This window comes from Manis javanica, chromosome 1 (genome assembly GCF_040802235.1).
Source record: "Manis javanica isolate MJ-LG chromosome 1, MJ_LKY, whole genome shotgun sequence".
In the NCBI taxonomy this organism is placed as follows: Eukaryota; Metazoa; Chordata; class Mammalia; order Pholidota; family Manidae; genus Manis; species Manis javanica.
Window position 1 is genome coordinate 80,992,913 of NC_133156.1, and position 13,388 is coordinate 81,006,300.

General features: G+C 36.0%; 1 long non-coding RNA gene across 1 annotated transcript in view; it reads left to right on the top strand.

Annotated features, from left to right (window-relative positions):
- The first annotated feature begins 3,963 nt into the window (after positions 1-3,963).
- LOC140848428 (uncharacterized) overlaps positions 3,964-13,388 on the top strand; it is a 44,259-nt gene continuing 34,834 nt past the window's right edge. The window contains exons 1-2 of the long non-coding RNA XR_012129269.1: positions 3,964-4,020; positions 11,214-11,263. This is a non-coding gene — a long non-coding RNA (uncharacterized lncRNA). The remainder of the gene's footprint in view (positions 4,021-11,213; positions 11,264-13,388) is intronic.

Genomic DNA, 13,388 nt, shown 5'->3' on the forward strand with positions numbered 1-13,388 from the left:
CTCTTATTATTATATTTTAAACTTCATGCATTATAGAGTAAACTTCTATCAGGAAGACAGTTTGACAGTGGCTGAGGCGAGCAGGAATGAACAGATACTCATGGGAAAACCTAAGTAGTGGTGAAGAACTAAGAGAAAAACAGGTTATAAAGGAATTTACTAGGGAGGTACTCCAAAAATTATTTACTGCTTTATCTGGTATATGAAACTATCCCAAAGCAGCAAGAATGAACTGCTGCCTTTAGTTTTTCACTCAACCTGTGCTTCTGTTTCCTCTAACCATTTGTACATTAGTTGTATTCCCTTTGTCTGTATTCATGCTTTTTTATTTTTCCTTAAAATTAAGTATGCTGGGGAGACTATGACTCCAATTGAGGCTACTGAGAAAAGATGCACAGATAAGAATAAAGTAAAGACATCCACTCCACTGGTTTTTTCTATCTTGTGCTCAGCCTCCCTTAGTGATACTCAAGAGAGAAAAGACCCTCTTGTGCGAGATGAGAGAGGAACATTTTTAGTCTTCTCCAGAAAATCACCAAAGTCTAAGATAGAGTTGACTTCAGCTGCGTCTCCCAGTTCAGCCTGATTCCTGGTACCAAGGGTTCAGGTCAGCATTTTCACTAAATAGCTGAGAGCTGCCACCCCCACCCCACATCCCCCACCAATCTCTTTTTTCTGGAAGGCCACATACCCTGTGTGGTTCTTCTCAGAGAAAGCAAAGGGAGAAAGTAAACAAAGAAACAGCGAAAACAAAGACAACATGTTGCTAGGCATGCCAGGGGAATATTTCCAGAGATCTTTTATTCTGGGCCTCTGTCTTTTACTTGTTGCCTAGCCACCAGCCTGTAGAGATTCTTTTATTTTGATATTACATTTTGACCTTTATGTTACAGCCTCTTTAGTTATACAGAAACTTAGTTGTCAGAATCTAGCATTCCTTAGGCCCTACCCTGTGCTTGTTACTTTATGATCAAGGACAAAGGCATTTATGCTGCTGGCTGATATCTCTGCTGTGTGTACCTGTCACCACTGACATTCACCTTTCTAACTGTCAACACTTGAAAAGCAATATGTCAATATTGAGGGTCATCTTCTTTCACAGATTAAGTCTCCAAGGTATGTTGAAAAACACCAATCTTTCTCCACTGTCTTTGTCTATCAGTTCAGCATAGCTCTATAACAGCAAGGTACAAAAGAAATTTGTTAGAACATAACTTATCCTTACATAGGTTCATAAATGCTACAGATCAAATTAAAATTTAAAAAAAAGGGAAGTCACACAAATAAGAGACAGATACAATATAGTTCCCTTAACTGAGTATAATTTTCCCATCCAATACCATTGTATATATATATAATTTCCTATGCCAGTGAAAAATACCAAAGACAGAGCTTTTCCTAGTGATCTTGCACTCTTCGGTGATGCTTAGATAGTCCACTGTCCTAGGGAGTGCCTCTGATCCACTCCATTCCCACATATGAAAGAGTTGTGGTCCTTTTTGTCATCTTCCCTGTAGCACAAATGTAGTTGGGCACCTTGGGTTGTCAATTTCTACATTCTTCTTTGTTGATGCATAATAAATATCACTTGCTTATTTTCCTTTGGAACTAATAAATCACAAACATGCAGAATATCTAAAATATGATGGGTTCTTGGTATGTAAGTATTCTTTTCCAGTGTTGGAAGATCGGTAAGATAGCAAAATTTTTATAACACAAAAATATGGAATGTTTTGATCACTTGGAAAATTTGTCCCTGCCCAACATTCTGGGCACCTACTCTCTAATTATTATTTCTTTATTAACCACTTTCAACTGATTGTCAGAAATACAGTACAAATCAATGGCAGAATGACTGTGTTGTAACATGAACCTGAATATTGTATAAGATGCTAAATTTTGTTAAATCGTTGTGTCCTGAAATTATCTGACATTGACTTCCTCCTTCTAAACCAAGCTCTGATTCTTTTTTTCAGGAACCTACACAACCCTCATGTCCAAAAGGGATTCCTATTAGACTATTCTTATTAAATGCCAAGTGCCTGGCATACTAACTATTGCTAAACTGGGAAAAACTTTGACTGCAGCTATCTGTTCAACTAGGCTTTGAAAGGAATGGAGTTCTCTCTTTCAAGAGTTCTTATTCTTTCTAATGGAATTCAATAAATAATCCTCAAATAACCCTAGAAACCATCATACAACTATGAGGGACCAAGCTTTTGGATGAGGCCTAAGATATGGAAGGTACGCTGAGAGACAAAAAAAATTTTTTAAAAAAGAAAAAACATTAGTTCTTGATGGTCATTGAGCACCTGTCATATGGTACCTGGAGCACATCATCTATGTCCAGGTATGTGTGCTAATAAATTTCCTTGTGGTTCACAGTTTTGACTTGGGAATATCTGGCATTTCAAGCAAAAACCTGTAACTTCATTCATTGAAAGTTACAGGGAAGAATTATTGGAATCAGAAACAAAAACACTGACAAATTGGCATATAGAAGAATGAGACCAGTTACCAATTGCAAATGAGAAAATTTCCTAGGACAAGGATGTTTTATGTTCTGTAAAAGAGAATATTTGGATGTCAGAAAACCAAGAGAGACTTTAAGAAGACCAGATGAATCACTAGAGTATTGTTTTCAAGTATGTATCTCTTTCTGATCAGGCTGTGTCAGAGAAATGAAAAGGTGTCCCATCTGCCTTAAATAATTTTACTGGAAAAATTTGCCTCTTTCCAAAACAAAACACCTTGTTTATTCTAAAATTAGTACATATTGTCAGTGAATGTTATTAGTAACTGAATAGACAAAATTATTTTATAATATTTGTTTTCATCTTTCAATATAAATTTCCAAAATATTATTCCTTATTTGAAATGGATTGAATTTTAGTTGATTTTTTTCTGTAACAATGGTTATCATATGCAAAACACTTTTTGTGTATAATTTATCATGATTATTTCCAGTTTCAGATAGGAAAGAAATTATAAAGGGAATTAATATTTCTCTCTCAAAAGAAGTAACACAGTATTATGCCATAGATTAAATACGTACAATAAGCCAAATCACATATTTTACAATATCATTCTAAAGTCTTAGCAGATATAACATAGCATGGTTACAAAATGATTCAAATTATGGTTAAGAACCAGTGTTTTTAAAAAGACTTCCTTTTTTGAATACAGATTTTCTTCCAAACATTTTTTTCCCTTAACATTATAATCAATCATAAACATTTCTAAGTGACCAACATTTGGTAGGCACTAGAGATTCAAAGAAATATGAGTTATGAACCCTTCCCACAAAAAGATTTTTCTAGTTGTGTAAAAAACACTGGATATAATATTAAAGGAAGACAGCTAAGGGCCAAAGAAGAGCCAGAGAAAGCAAGTACTGTGGATCCTCTGTGGTTCCTGTGGACCAAGCTGGTACTTCCCAGGCATCAGAGAGATTGTAACCTGTCTGCATTCTTGAGCTTGTTGTCCAAAGTGTGACCGTGGATCAGAGGCAACGATATCACCCAGAGTATGTTAGAAATACAGACTCACAGGCCCTGCCGTCTATCTACTAAATCACAGTCTTCATCAACAAAATCCCCAGGTGATTCACATGCACAGTGAAGTTTGAGAAATACGTTAAAGGTATGAAGGAATGAAATATTTTAATCCTATTTTTCCATTTTTTTCCCCTGAATTGGTTATTTCTAAGGCTTTGATGCCAGCCTTACTTTATGCACAGGTTTCTTATTTACTTTGCAAAAAATATTTGAAGCAATATTAATGTTCCATGTGCAGGATGACTCTGCAGGATGGGCCCCCCACAACCGTTATATCAGAGTGGGAGGGCCTCTGCCCAGAACTCCCATTCCAAGGGGCCATCCGTGGATTTCCTCTTCATTATCGCCCATTTGACTGCAAGGATGCATGCGAAAGAAGAGGGATCACTAATGGGAGTCCTGGCTTCTAATCTTGGTTTTGGCACCAAATGGCAGTATGAGCTCAATCACATAATTATTCCAGGTAATATTTTCTTATCTATAAAGGATACTGAATATTCACTGTCTTCGTTCAGCTCTGAAACTTAGCAATTTGATTTCAAATTACCATACATTAGAAGATAAGAGCAATGAGACTAACACTACTTAGACTTCTGTGTAATTTTTCAAAGAAAAGTAAGTTGAAGAATTGGTATTGTGTGTGGAGTATGCATGAAAGCAGATTGTGGTTGGGTTAAAAACAAGAAAATACTGAGATTCCTCAGTACTATGTCGTTACTTACAAGAACATTTGCTTACTTTAAAATGTAAAACAGATTTTTTTACCTTCAACAGCCAACTTTGAAATATTGTACATATTCCTTATATAAGCTAAATATTGTTGGTATGACTCATAAAGAACACTAATTAACTCAACCTTGTCTTATATACTTATTTCCTTATTTCCCTTTATGACCCAGTTTCCTCAAACTTTCTTTTCTTATATTTAAAGTTGTGTTACTTTAAAGACTAGTTGCTTCCTATCAAATGTCTTGCCTTCAAAAATTCATAAAGTAAGTGATTATTGAGTGTCTCTTAGGGGCAGTACAATACTGATCCCCATGGGATAGTCAAAGAAATAAAACAAGTCCATGATGTTAATATTTTCAAGTAACTGAACTGTGTAATTAAGGTTACGAATTCAGACATTGTTTATTGAGGAAAGCCTTGACCACATATTAGGCACTGTACATGGTAGGTATGGCCCCATGCATGACCTCATTTAATCTTCATGACAGTGCTGTGAAGTAGATATTGTTATTTCTGTTCAACAGAGGAAATATCTGAGATTTGGAGAACTAAGTCATTTACTAAAGGCTACTCAGCAACTTTACAATGCCCAGTGCGTCATACTCATGCTGTAGTAGAAGAGCTTTTCTGACCTTGAAAAGTATATTGAAATAAGAAAATACTTGAGTACTCAAAAAAGAAGAGAAAAAAAAGAAAGAACAAGCTACTGTAGTTGTCCAGCAAATAGGTAATAAAAGCTTGAGCCATGGCTTTGAGTTACTGGGTGAATTGTGTGGCCCCTGAAAAGAAACATTGAAGTCCTAACTGCCAATACCTCAAAATATAACTTTATTAGAAACAGAGTTTTGCAGATGCAATTAATGAAAATAAGGTCGTACTGGAGTAGGGTGGGCCCCTAATGCAATTTAAGTAATGTCCTTATAAGAAGATGAGCATGTGAACAGAGACAGGGAGGGCACCATGCAACCTCAAAAGCAGAGACTGGAGTGATGCATCCACACCCAGAGAATGATAAAGATTGTCAGCAAACCACCAGAAGCAAGGAAGACTCAGGGAAGGATTCCTCCACAGGTTTCAGAGAGAGCATGTCCCTGCCAACACCTTGGTTTAGGGCTTCCAGCCTCCAGAACTGCGAGACAATAAATGTCTGGTATTTTAAGTCCTGTAGCTTGTGTTACTGTATTACAGCCACCCTAGGGAACTAATAACAACAATAGAACATGGAAATAAGAATAGCAAAGAAGGCATACAAACGACACTGAAAACAAACTAAACACAACAAAAACTGGAGAAAATGCAGGGAGTCAATAACTGTACAAAGGTGAGCCAAAAAAGATTCAGAAGTTTTAAACTTGGGAGACCCCAGAATATAGTGCTCCTTTAAAATCTGAGAGTTAAGAGATTTTTAGGCTTGAGTAAAGAATAGAAACAAAGTGGAGAGTCTGTGGATAACAACAGTAGGCGACAGATCTTAAGGAAAGTCAATAATTCATAAAACAATTAAGTTGTGCCCCCAAAATGATGGGAATATTTGTTAAATATATATATATATATATATATATATATATATATATATATATATATATATATATATAATCAGAATGATAGCTATAGCATATTGAATGCTTTTGTGTTTAAAGCACTTTATAGGTGCTGTTACTAATCCTCACAGCAGCACCATAACGTGTTAAAGATGAGGAACTCTCCACCAGAACTCTTACCTTCTACATAAGAACTGAAGCCAAGAATTAGATGCTTAGCGGCATTCCCTAGTCCCTCTTGCGGATAGGTATGATCTCATAAGATGTTGACTTGTTCTCACCAGGAGAATGTGAGCAGAATAGTGCATACAACATACAGGCTGAGCACTGAAGTAGCAGATACACTCCTTTGATGCATGTGAGCTCTAAGACTGTAGAGCACGCGTTAGCAGACGATTGCCCATTCACCAAGTCTTCCCTGTTGCCTGTTTTGAAAAGAGTTTTTTGTAACACAACCATGCTTATTCATTTACATATCATCTATAGCTGCTTTGTGTTACAACGGCAGAGTTGAGCTGCAACAGAGATATTATGGCTTGCAAAGCCTAAAATATTTACTAGCTGGCCATTTACAGAGAAAGTTGACCAAGCACTGCCCTAGCAAATAACAAAGTAAAATCTGGAAAGAGCCTGCATCCCCAGAGCACTGAGAAGAGAGTTGCCTCCAGTCTGAACACAAAGTTCCTGAACTATTAGATGAACCCAGAAAAAAAAAACCTATTATATTCAATATATTAAATTTCAGAGTTTATTTGTAACAACAGTTTATCCTCTTCTTACTAATACACCATTTACAGATCGAAAAACAAAATGAAGTCAGAGAAGTTATTTCTTCTAAATTCAGAGTGATAGATCACCTTTGGGTGGTGAGTTTGTAGGTGATTTTTATTTTCCTCTTTGCAGTCTCACATATTTTTTCAGTTTTATAGAGATACAATTCATATTCCAACCAGTTTTTCCTTTAAAGTACACAGTCAATAGTTTTTAGTATTTCCAGAGTTGTGCAACCATCACCATTATCTTATTTTAGAGCATTTCCAGCACTCCAAAACAAATCCTATCAGCAGTGACTATTCCCTACTCCTCCCATCAGCTGGGAACTAATTTTCAGTGCTATTCATAATGGAGCAATGATGAATTTACCTCTGCTGGCCATTTTATATAAATGGAATCATACAATATGGTCTTTTGTGACTGGCTTCCTTCACTTAGCATAACGATTTCAAGGTTCATCCACAGTGCAGCATATATCAATACTTCATTCCTTTTTGTTGATGAAAAGTAATGTTACATTGTATAGTTATCACATTTTGTTCATCCATTAATGGACTGTGTTGTTTCTACTTTTTATTTTAAGAATAATGTTGCTATGAACATTTGTATACAAGTTTCTGTGTAAACATATTTTCATTTCTCTTGGGTTATGCTTAAGAGTGGAATAGCTTGATTACATGATAACTTCATGTTTAATATTTAAACTGCCAAACTGTTTTCCAAAGTAGCTGTGCCATTTTATAATCATACAAGCAATGTCTGAGGATTTTACTGTCTCCACATCCTTTTCAACACTTGTTTTTGTCTGTCATTTTAATTTTAGCTATTCTTGTGGGTGTATTGTGGTATCTCATCATAGTTTTGATTTGCATTTACCTAATGACTAATGATGTCGAATATCTTTTTATTTGTTTATTGGCCATTTATATCTCTTCTTTAGAAAAATGTCTATTCAAATCCATTGCACATTTTAAATTTGAGCTATTTATTTGTCTTTTTATTATTGAGTTGTAAGGGTTCTTTATATATTCTGGACACAAGTCCCCTTATCAGTTATACAATTTGTAAAATATTTTCTGAGATTCTGTAGATTTTTTCACTTTTTGATGGTGTCCTTTGATTTTTAATTTTGATAAAGCTCAATTTATCTATTTTTTCTTTTGTCACTTGTGCTTTTGGTATCATATTCAAGAAACCATTGTCTCATCCATGCCCATGAAGATTTACATACCTATGCTTTCTTATAAAAGCTTTATAGTTTTAGGTCTAACACCTAAGCTTATTTTCAATTTTGACTTAAGTTTTGGTTATGCTGTGATGTCGGGTATAACTTACTCCTATGCATGTGGAGGTCCAGTGTCCCAGCACCATTTGCTGAAAAGACTTGATGCATTTTTCAACTTTCAATTGATATCTTTTAGTCTTATGATTGACAACACTAAATGTCATAAAAACTATACCAAACATTTTTCAAAATTAAATTTAAATATTAGTGGGAAGATAATGGAATATCACAGAGATTGAAGGCAGGAAACTGATTCAAGGAAAATAGGGAAGGCTAAGCTGTTGTAGGCAAAATAGAAGTCAAAGAACTTAAAGAGGCACACCTTAAGGAGAGTATTTTTCAAAGGCTGTATTTGTTTCATTTAAAGAGCAAGTATATGGATAATGTGGAGATAAAAGCAGTGAACATGGACTATGCTTTCAAGACATTTGGTGATGACAGAGATTCAGAGTTTAAAGGAAAAGAAGAGGAAGAAAAAGATTCTTATAGAGCAACATATTTTTTGGAAGAATAGTCTTACAGTATAAAGGAATGTGAATTTTTTTAAAAATTGGAGTTACCAGTTAGGAAAAGATTGAGGCTGCAGGAAAAAGAGGGAATAATTGATGGAAAAAAGGTATAAGGGAAGAGTCAGAAGGGCACAGGCTTTGGAGTAGAGCTGTGGTCTGTATGTGTTGGATGTGAGAAAGCGAAAGAAGGAAGACTGAGTGATGAGGTGAGAAACTGAAAAGGGCAGAAGGGAAGGGAAAGTAAGGGAAGAAGAAATGCAGTAAGAAGGATGGGGCAAAGGCAAAAGGGACAAGCTCTTTGAAGATACACAGAATCCTCTTTCCCTGACAGGGCATTCTGGAGTGATCACTGGATCCAAGTTTATACACTTGATAAGCCGTTGTTTGCTGATTCACCTGTGTATAAGGGATAACAAATTGGAGATGTCCCAGATATGTTATTTTGCTTATATACTCTGAGTGAATCAAAATAAACAAAAAAATATGACTCCTCTGAAAAATCAAGACATACAGCAAATCCTGAGCCTGCACTGAGGAATGGCAACAATCACTAAGGGGTTCAGGTTAGTTGGCCCCTTAAAAGAGAGAATCTGCTCCACATCTGGGATAGTGATCAATAATTCATTAATGAATATGCATAGACTTATAAGAGAGATTATTCTTTGTTTATTCATTTATTAACTGTGTAGCTTCACAGTTGAAAAAGAGGAGTGTCATGTGTTTACTTAGTGAAATCTATAACAGGGAAGGCAGAGTGAAAGGGGGCCCTGCTAATAAACAACTAGATCTGGCTTTATTATGCTTAGGAATTCAAGAGCACTTTACCCAGCAACTGTAAACCATGAATGGAAGTGAGGGCAGTTCTAAAGTTAGAACTGTTCCACCTCTTCTCACCTCTTCTCTATGATAAAGAGCAAAAAGAATAAAATGTATAAAATCCAAGATCCTCTAATTCCCAGCAGGCTAACTGGTACAAATGACTATTGCAATTTCACATTTCTGAGGATCTGATAAAATAAGTACATAATATTCATATAATATTGCTTTTGAGTATTTGTTCCAAAGTAAGTCTGTTACAAGGTTATAGATAATATCTTCTTAAACAATGCAGATAACAATAACCCTGATTTGTGTAAATTTACAGCTATTATTGTAAGACTTGAATAATTCTTTAAAACTGTTCATCTGTGAACTTGAATAAATCATTAATGCTTTCTCACTATGTTCCAAAACTTTTACTTCTGAAGTACTGCAAAGTCTACCCCATCCAATCGCATGCCAGCTTTCTAGCCACTAGAAAGAATGAACTGAGACTCTCCTGCCTTTATTTACATAATGCTTACAAAATTTAAAAAGTGTTTGATACATTCACACATTTAAATCTGCTCAGACACAATGGATGCTGCCTACATAGTTTTCTTTAGAAAAGTGCACACACATGAGAAATGTGTCCTACTCCCCCTTCTCCTAAACCGTAGAAATAGTCTCCTAAGCAAAATGGAATACTTGGGTGGGGGGTGGGAGGTGGTTAGAAAGTTGCCAAATTTCTGTGTTTTTGCTTCAGCATCACATTCTAGCTTTTCTGGTATTTTGTGGTCTAGCTCTCCTGTTTCACTCTACTCTGTGGGACCACCCACAAGTTGTCTAGTTTTGTCTTCTGATCAGAATGTGTCCCTTTTTATAATCTTCCATCGTCAGTTTGGGGAAAGTGGAAGAGAAAGGCATTGGTTGCCAGCCAACCTCCTTTTCTGAGTATATCTAATTTAGAAGCTATCAATCTGGACACATGAGGACAGGTACTCTGTGTTTTCACATTGCTTTTAGTCAGTTATCCTCAGCAAGAATGGCTAGACAGAGATTTTCCAACTAAGCTCTTCAAAAACACAAAACTACCAAGCCGTTCCTTTCATGAATCTTTACAAAATCATATCAATAAGAACAAAGGAAAAAAGATAACCACTGTGTAGTATTAAAGGATTTGTTTTTTTTACAGTTTTTACTCTAGTCGATTACAAAGATCAGTGTTAAGAAGAGAGATTTAAATACACATAGACACATACCCAAGCAAAACTTTGTTTACCGCCTTCCTCCCACCCACCCCTTCCCACAATGGGGAGGGAGGAGGAAGACGAAACCACAGACTGAATAATGTTCGGGGCCAGCGGCAGCTGTTACTGTGGGGCTGTTAGCATTTCTGCTAATACTTTCGGTTGTAGTGGTGTTTATTTTTATGTTCATCCCAGAATAATTGGATACTCGAACCTATTCGTCTTGTTATTGAGGTTGTTTTGGGAAATCAGGATATAATGTCATTTAATTGCTAGATTTAAAAAATAAGGTTAGAGTTGTCTCTCAACTTCAGATCAGTAGATATTGCTAAGATTTCAATCAGCTAGGATGATGATTATGATAAATAAGGAGGAATGGTTAAGAATTTCTGAGAGGCCAGGTATGAAATTATAGCAAAATTTCACGTCAGAGCGTGTTGAAAGATTTAAGCATGAAAATGTCCTTAGAACAATAGGCTTCTTTCTAAAATAATTTACTTTGTCACAGTCGTATTCCGATACTATAGAAATGAAAAATTCAGTTCTCCAAATTGCCCTCTTACTCCCTCTTTTCCTCGAATACCATTTCCTCCCCTCCTTTCTTACTAACTTGGGTTGGTATCTACCTAGCTTAGGTTGATAGAATCACTACTTAATAGATATTAGTAAATTAATGCAGAGTCTTTACCAGTATTTTTCAAATTACAGTTCAGATGTTTCTGGAATGTTGAAAGAAATTAAAGAGATTATAACATTCCTCTTATTTTTAGAAAGAAGTTGAAATCTGAAATCTGGAAGCATCTGTCATCTTCAAAAAAAGGTAAGAAAAACTTTTCTTTCCATTCTAATGGAATCTCAATATGTCTTAATGTAGAAACTGCATTTGTATGACTATATGCTAAATACTTCAAATGTTTTAACCACTGACTTTTGACTTGGAGAAGTGAAATCACTATGCTGCTAGATCAATAAAAGGCATTTTGTGTCATTTAAATTATAGAATTAGTTGCTGCTAAAACCGTAGGCATATTTACCTTCAGCAGCTTAGCACCATAGAAAGGTCCTGCATTATTGGCTTCCTTAGGCAACAAGAAGATAATCAAAGGCATAATTCTAAATTGACTTTCACAGTGCAAGAAATACACTGATCTAAAAATTTGCCAAGAGGGAGACCAGCACATCTGCCCCTATAGGAAATGATTTTTGCATAGTAAGTGTTAATCTGCATAACCATATGATCATCTCAAGGGCTGATTACCAAATCTGAATCATTACTTAGCAAACTTCTATAAATACACATGGCACTATGTAATATATTCAGCTGTGCTAAATTAATGACAAAAGTCCTTACCCCAAGGAGCTTAGGGGTCTAAAAACAAAGAATGCCACAAAAGACAGAAATGTAGAACACACACTGAGTTGGGGGAAATTTTCAGTGAAATAAATACAGTGAAGATTTTTATGGTTGTGGCAAAGGAGGAATTCAGGATCTGTGTAGTTTGCCTTTCAGATGGCTCTTGCTGCAAGATAAGTGCCGGCCTGAGAAAAAGTCCTCCAACATTTTAATCTCTTGATTTCTCAGGAATTTCGGACATACATTTCTAACTTTTTTTTTAATGTCTTCCCATGAGTATACTTAAACACCATAAAATTAACATATCCAAAACTGAACTCATTATCTTTTCTTCACTGTTTTCTTGTTCCTTAAATTAGCTCCTGTCTTGGTTAAAGGCACTCTCTTCTAGTGATTCTGAGACATTTCAGAGGTACCTCCTCACCGCTCTTCTCCTTCACCTGCCCCCTAAATCTGTGGATTACCATATCAATGTTACATTCTCCATTTACACCTCCTTAGTCCTAATTTAGATCTTTGCATTTTACTTGAGATGACTATTGTGATCTCCAAGGGGTCTCTTCTTTAATTTACCCCTGAAGTCACTCTTCTAGAACAAATCTCAGCCACTCTTGGTTCAAATCTTGATGGCTGTCACTGTAAGGGCAGCACTGCTTCCAGTGGCATTCCTGGCCCTTTACACCCCAACCCACACCTCCTTCCATCCTTATTTCCTCCTAAGCTCTACTCACCATTCCTTAAAGTTATAACCTTATTTAGGCACCTCTGCATTGATTTATGATAGTCCAGCCATTTTACATAGCTATGTATATTCTTTCTACCTTCTTTGTCATTTCAGACCTCAGAAAAAATGTTCTTCTTTATGGAACTTTCTCAGGTTGCCCCTGAGGAATAAATGTCCTTCTGCATGTGTGAACATACATGATTTGATAGCATTTGTTTTTATCTCGTATAAATTGGCTACCTTCCCAACAATAACATCTCTTTTACAATGTCAGGAGAACCCAGACTTTTCTTTCAAGTTCCACCTCTTTCCTCTCTCAATTTAGGGTCATTAACTCCTCCTTGTGCTCTTGGGGTGGGTTTTCCATTGCTCCAAATCACAGTGAATATTTAAAATTGAGTATGTAACCCAAGCAAATTCCACTACTCATTCATTCATATATTTTGCCAAGACACCGATGGTTTTGTTCTCATTTGGTTGGTGCTATAATGCCTCATGTATGTTACTTTCTCTATGTTTCCTACCAGGAAGGGATCAAGCCTATGGTTAGAGCCAACCTCAAAGAGAGATGAGAGGTTCATTTTGGCGACACATTTTGAATTCTTTATCAAGCTGCTTCTAAAACTGACCCCATCCATGGACTATTCTGTTATGTGAATTATTTGCTTAAGCCAGTCAAAGTTGGATTTTCTGACACATGCATCCCCCCAAATCCTATTCCCATCTATCTGGCTAGCTTAGTAAAGTATTTGCTTATAATTATTTTCTCCAGTATAAATTACAAATTCTACAAGGACAGAGACTAGTTTACATTTCCTCTATTTCCTATCATGTTTGTCCTGGAATATTTGGTTATCAGCAATTTAA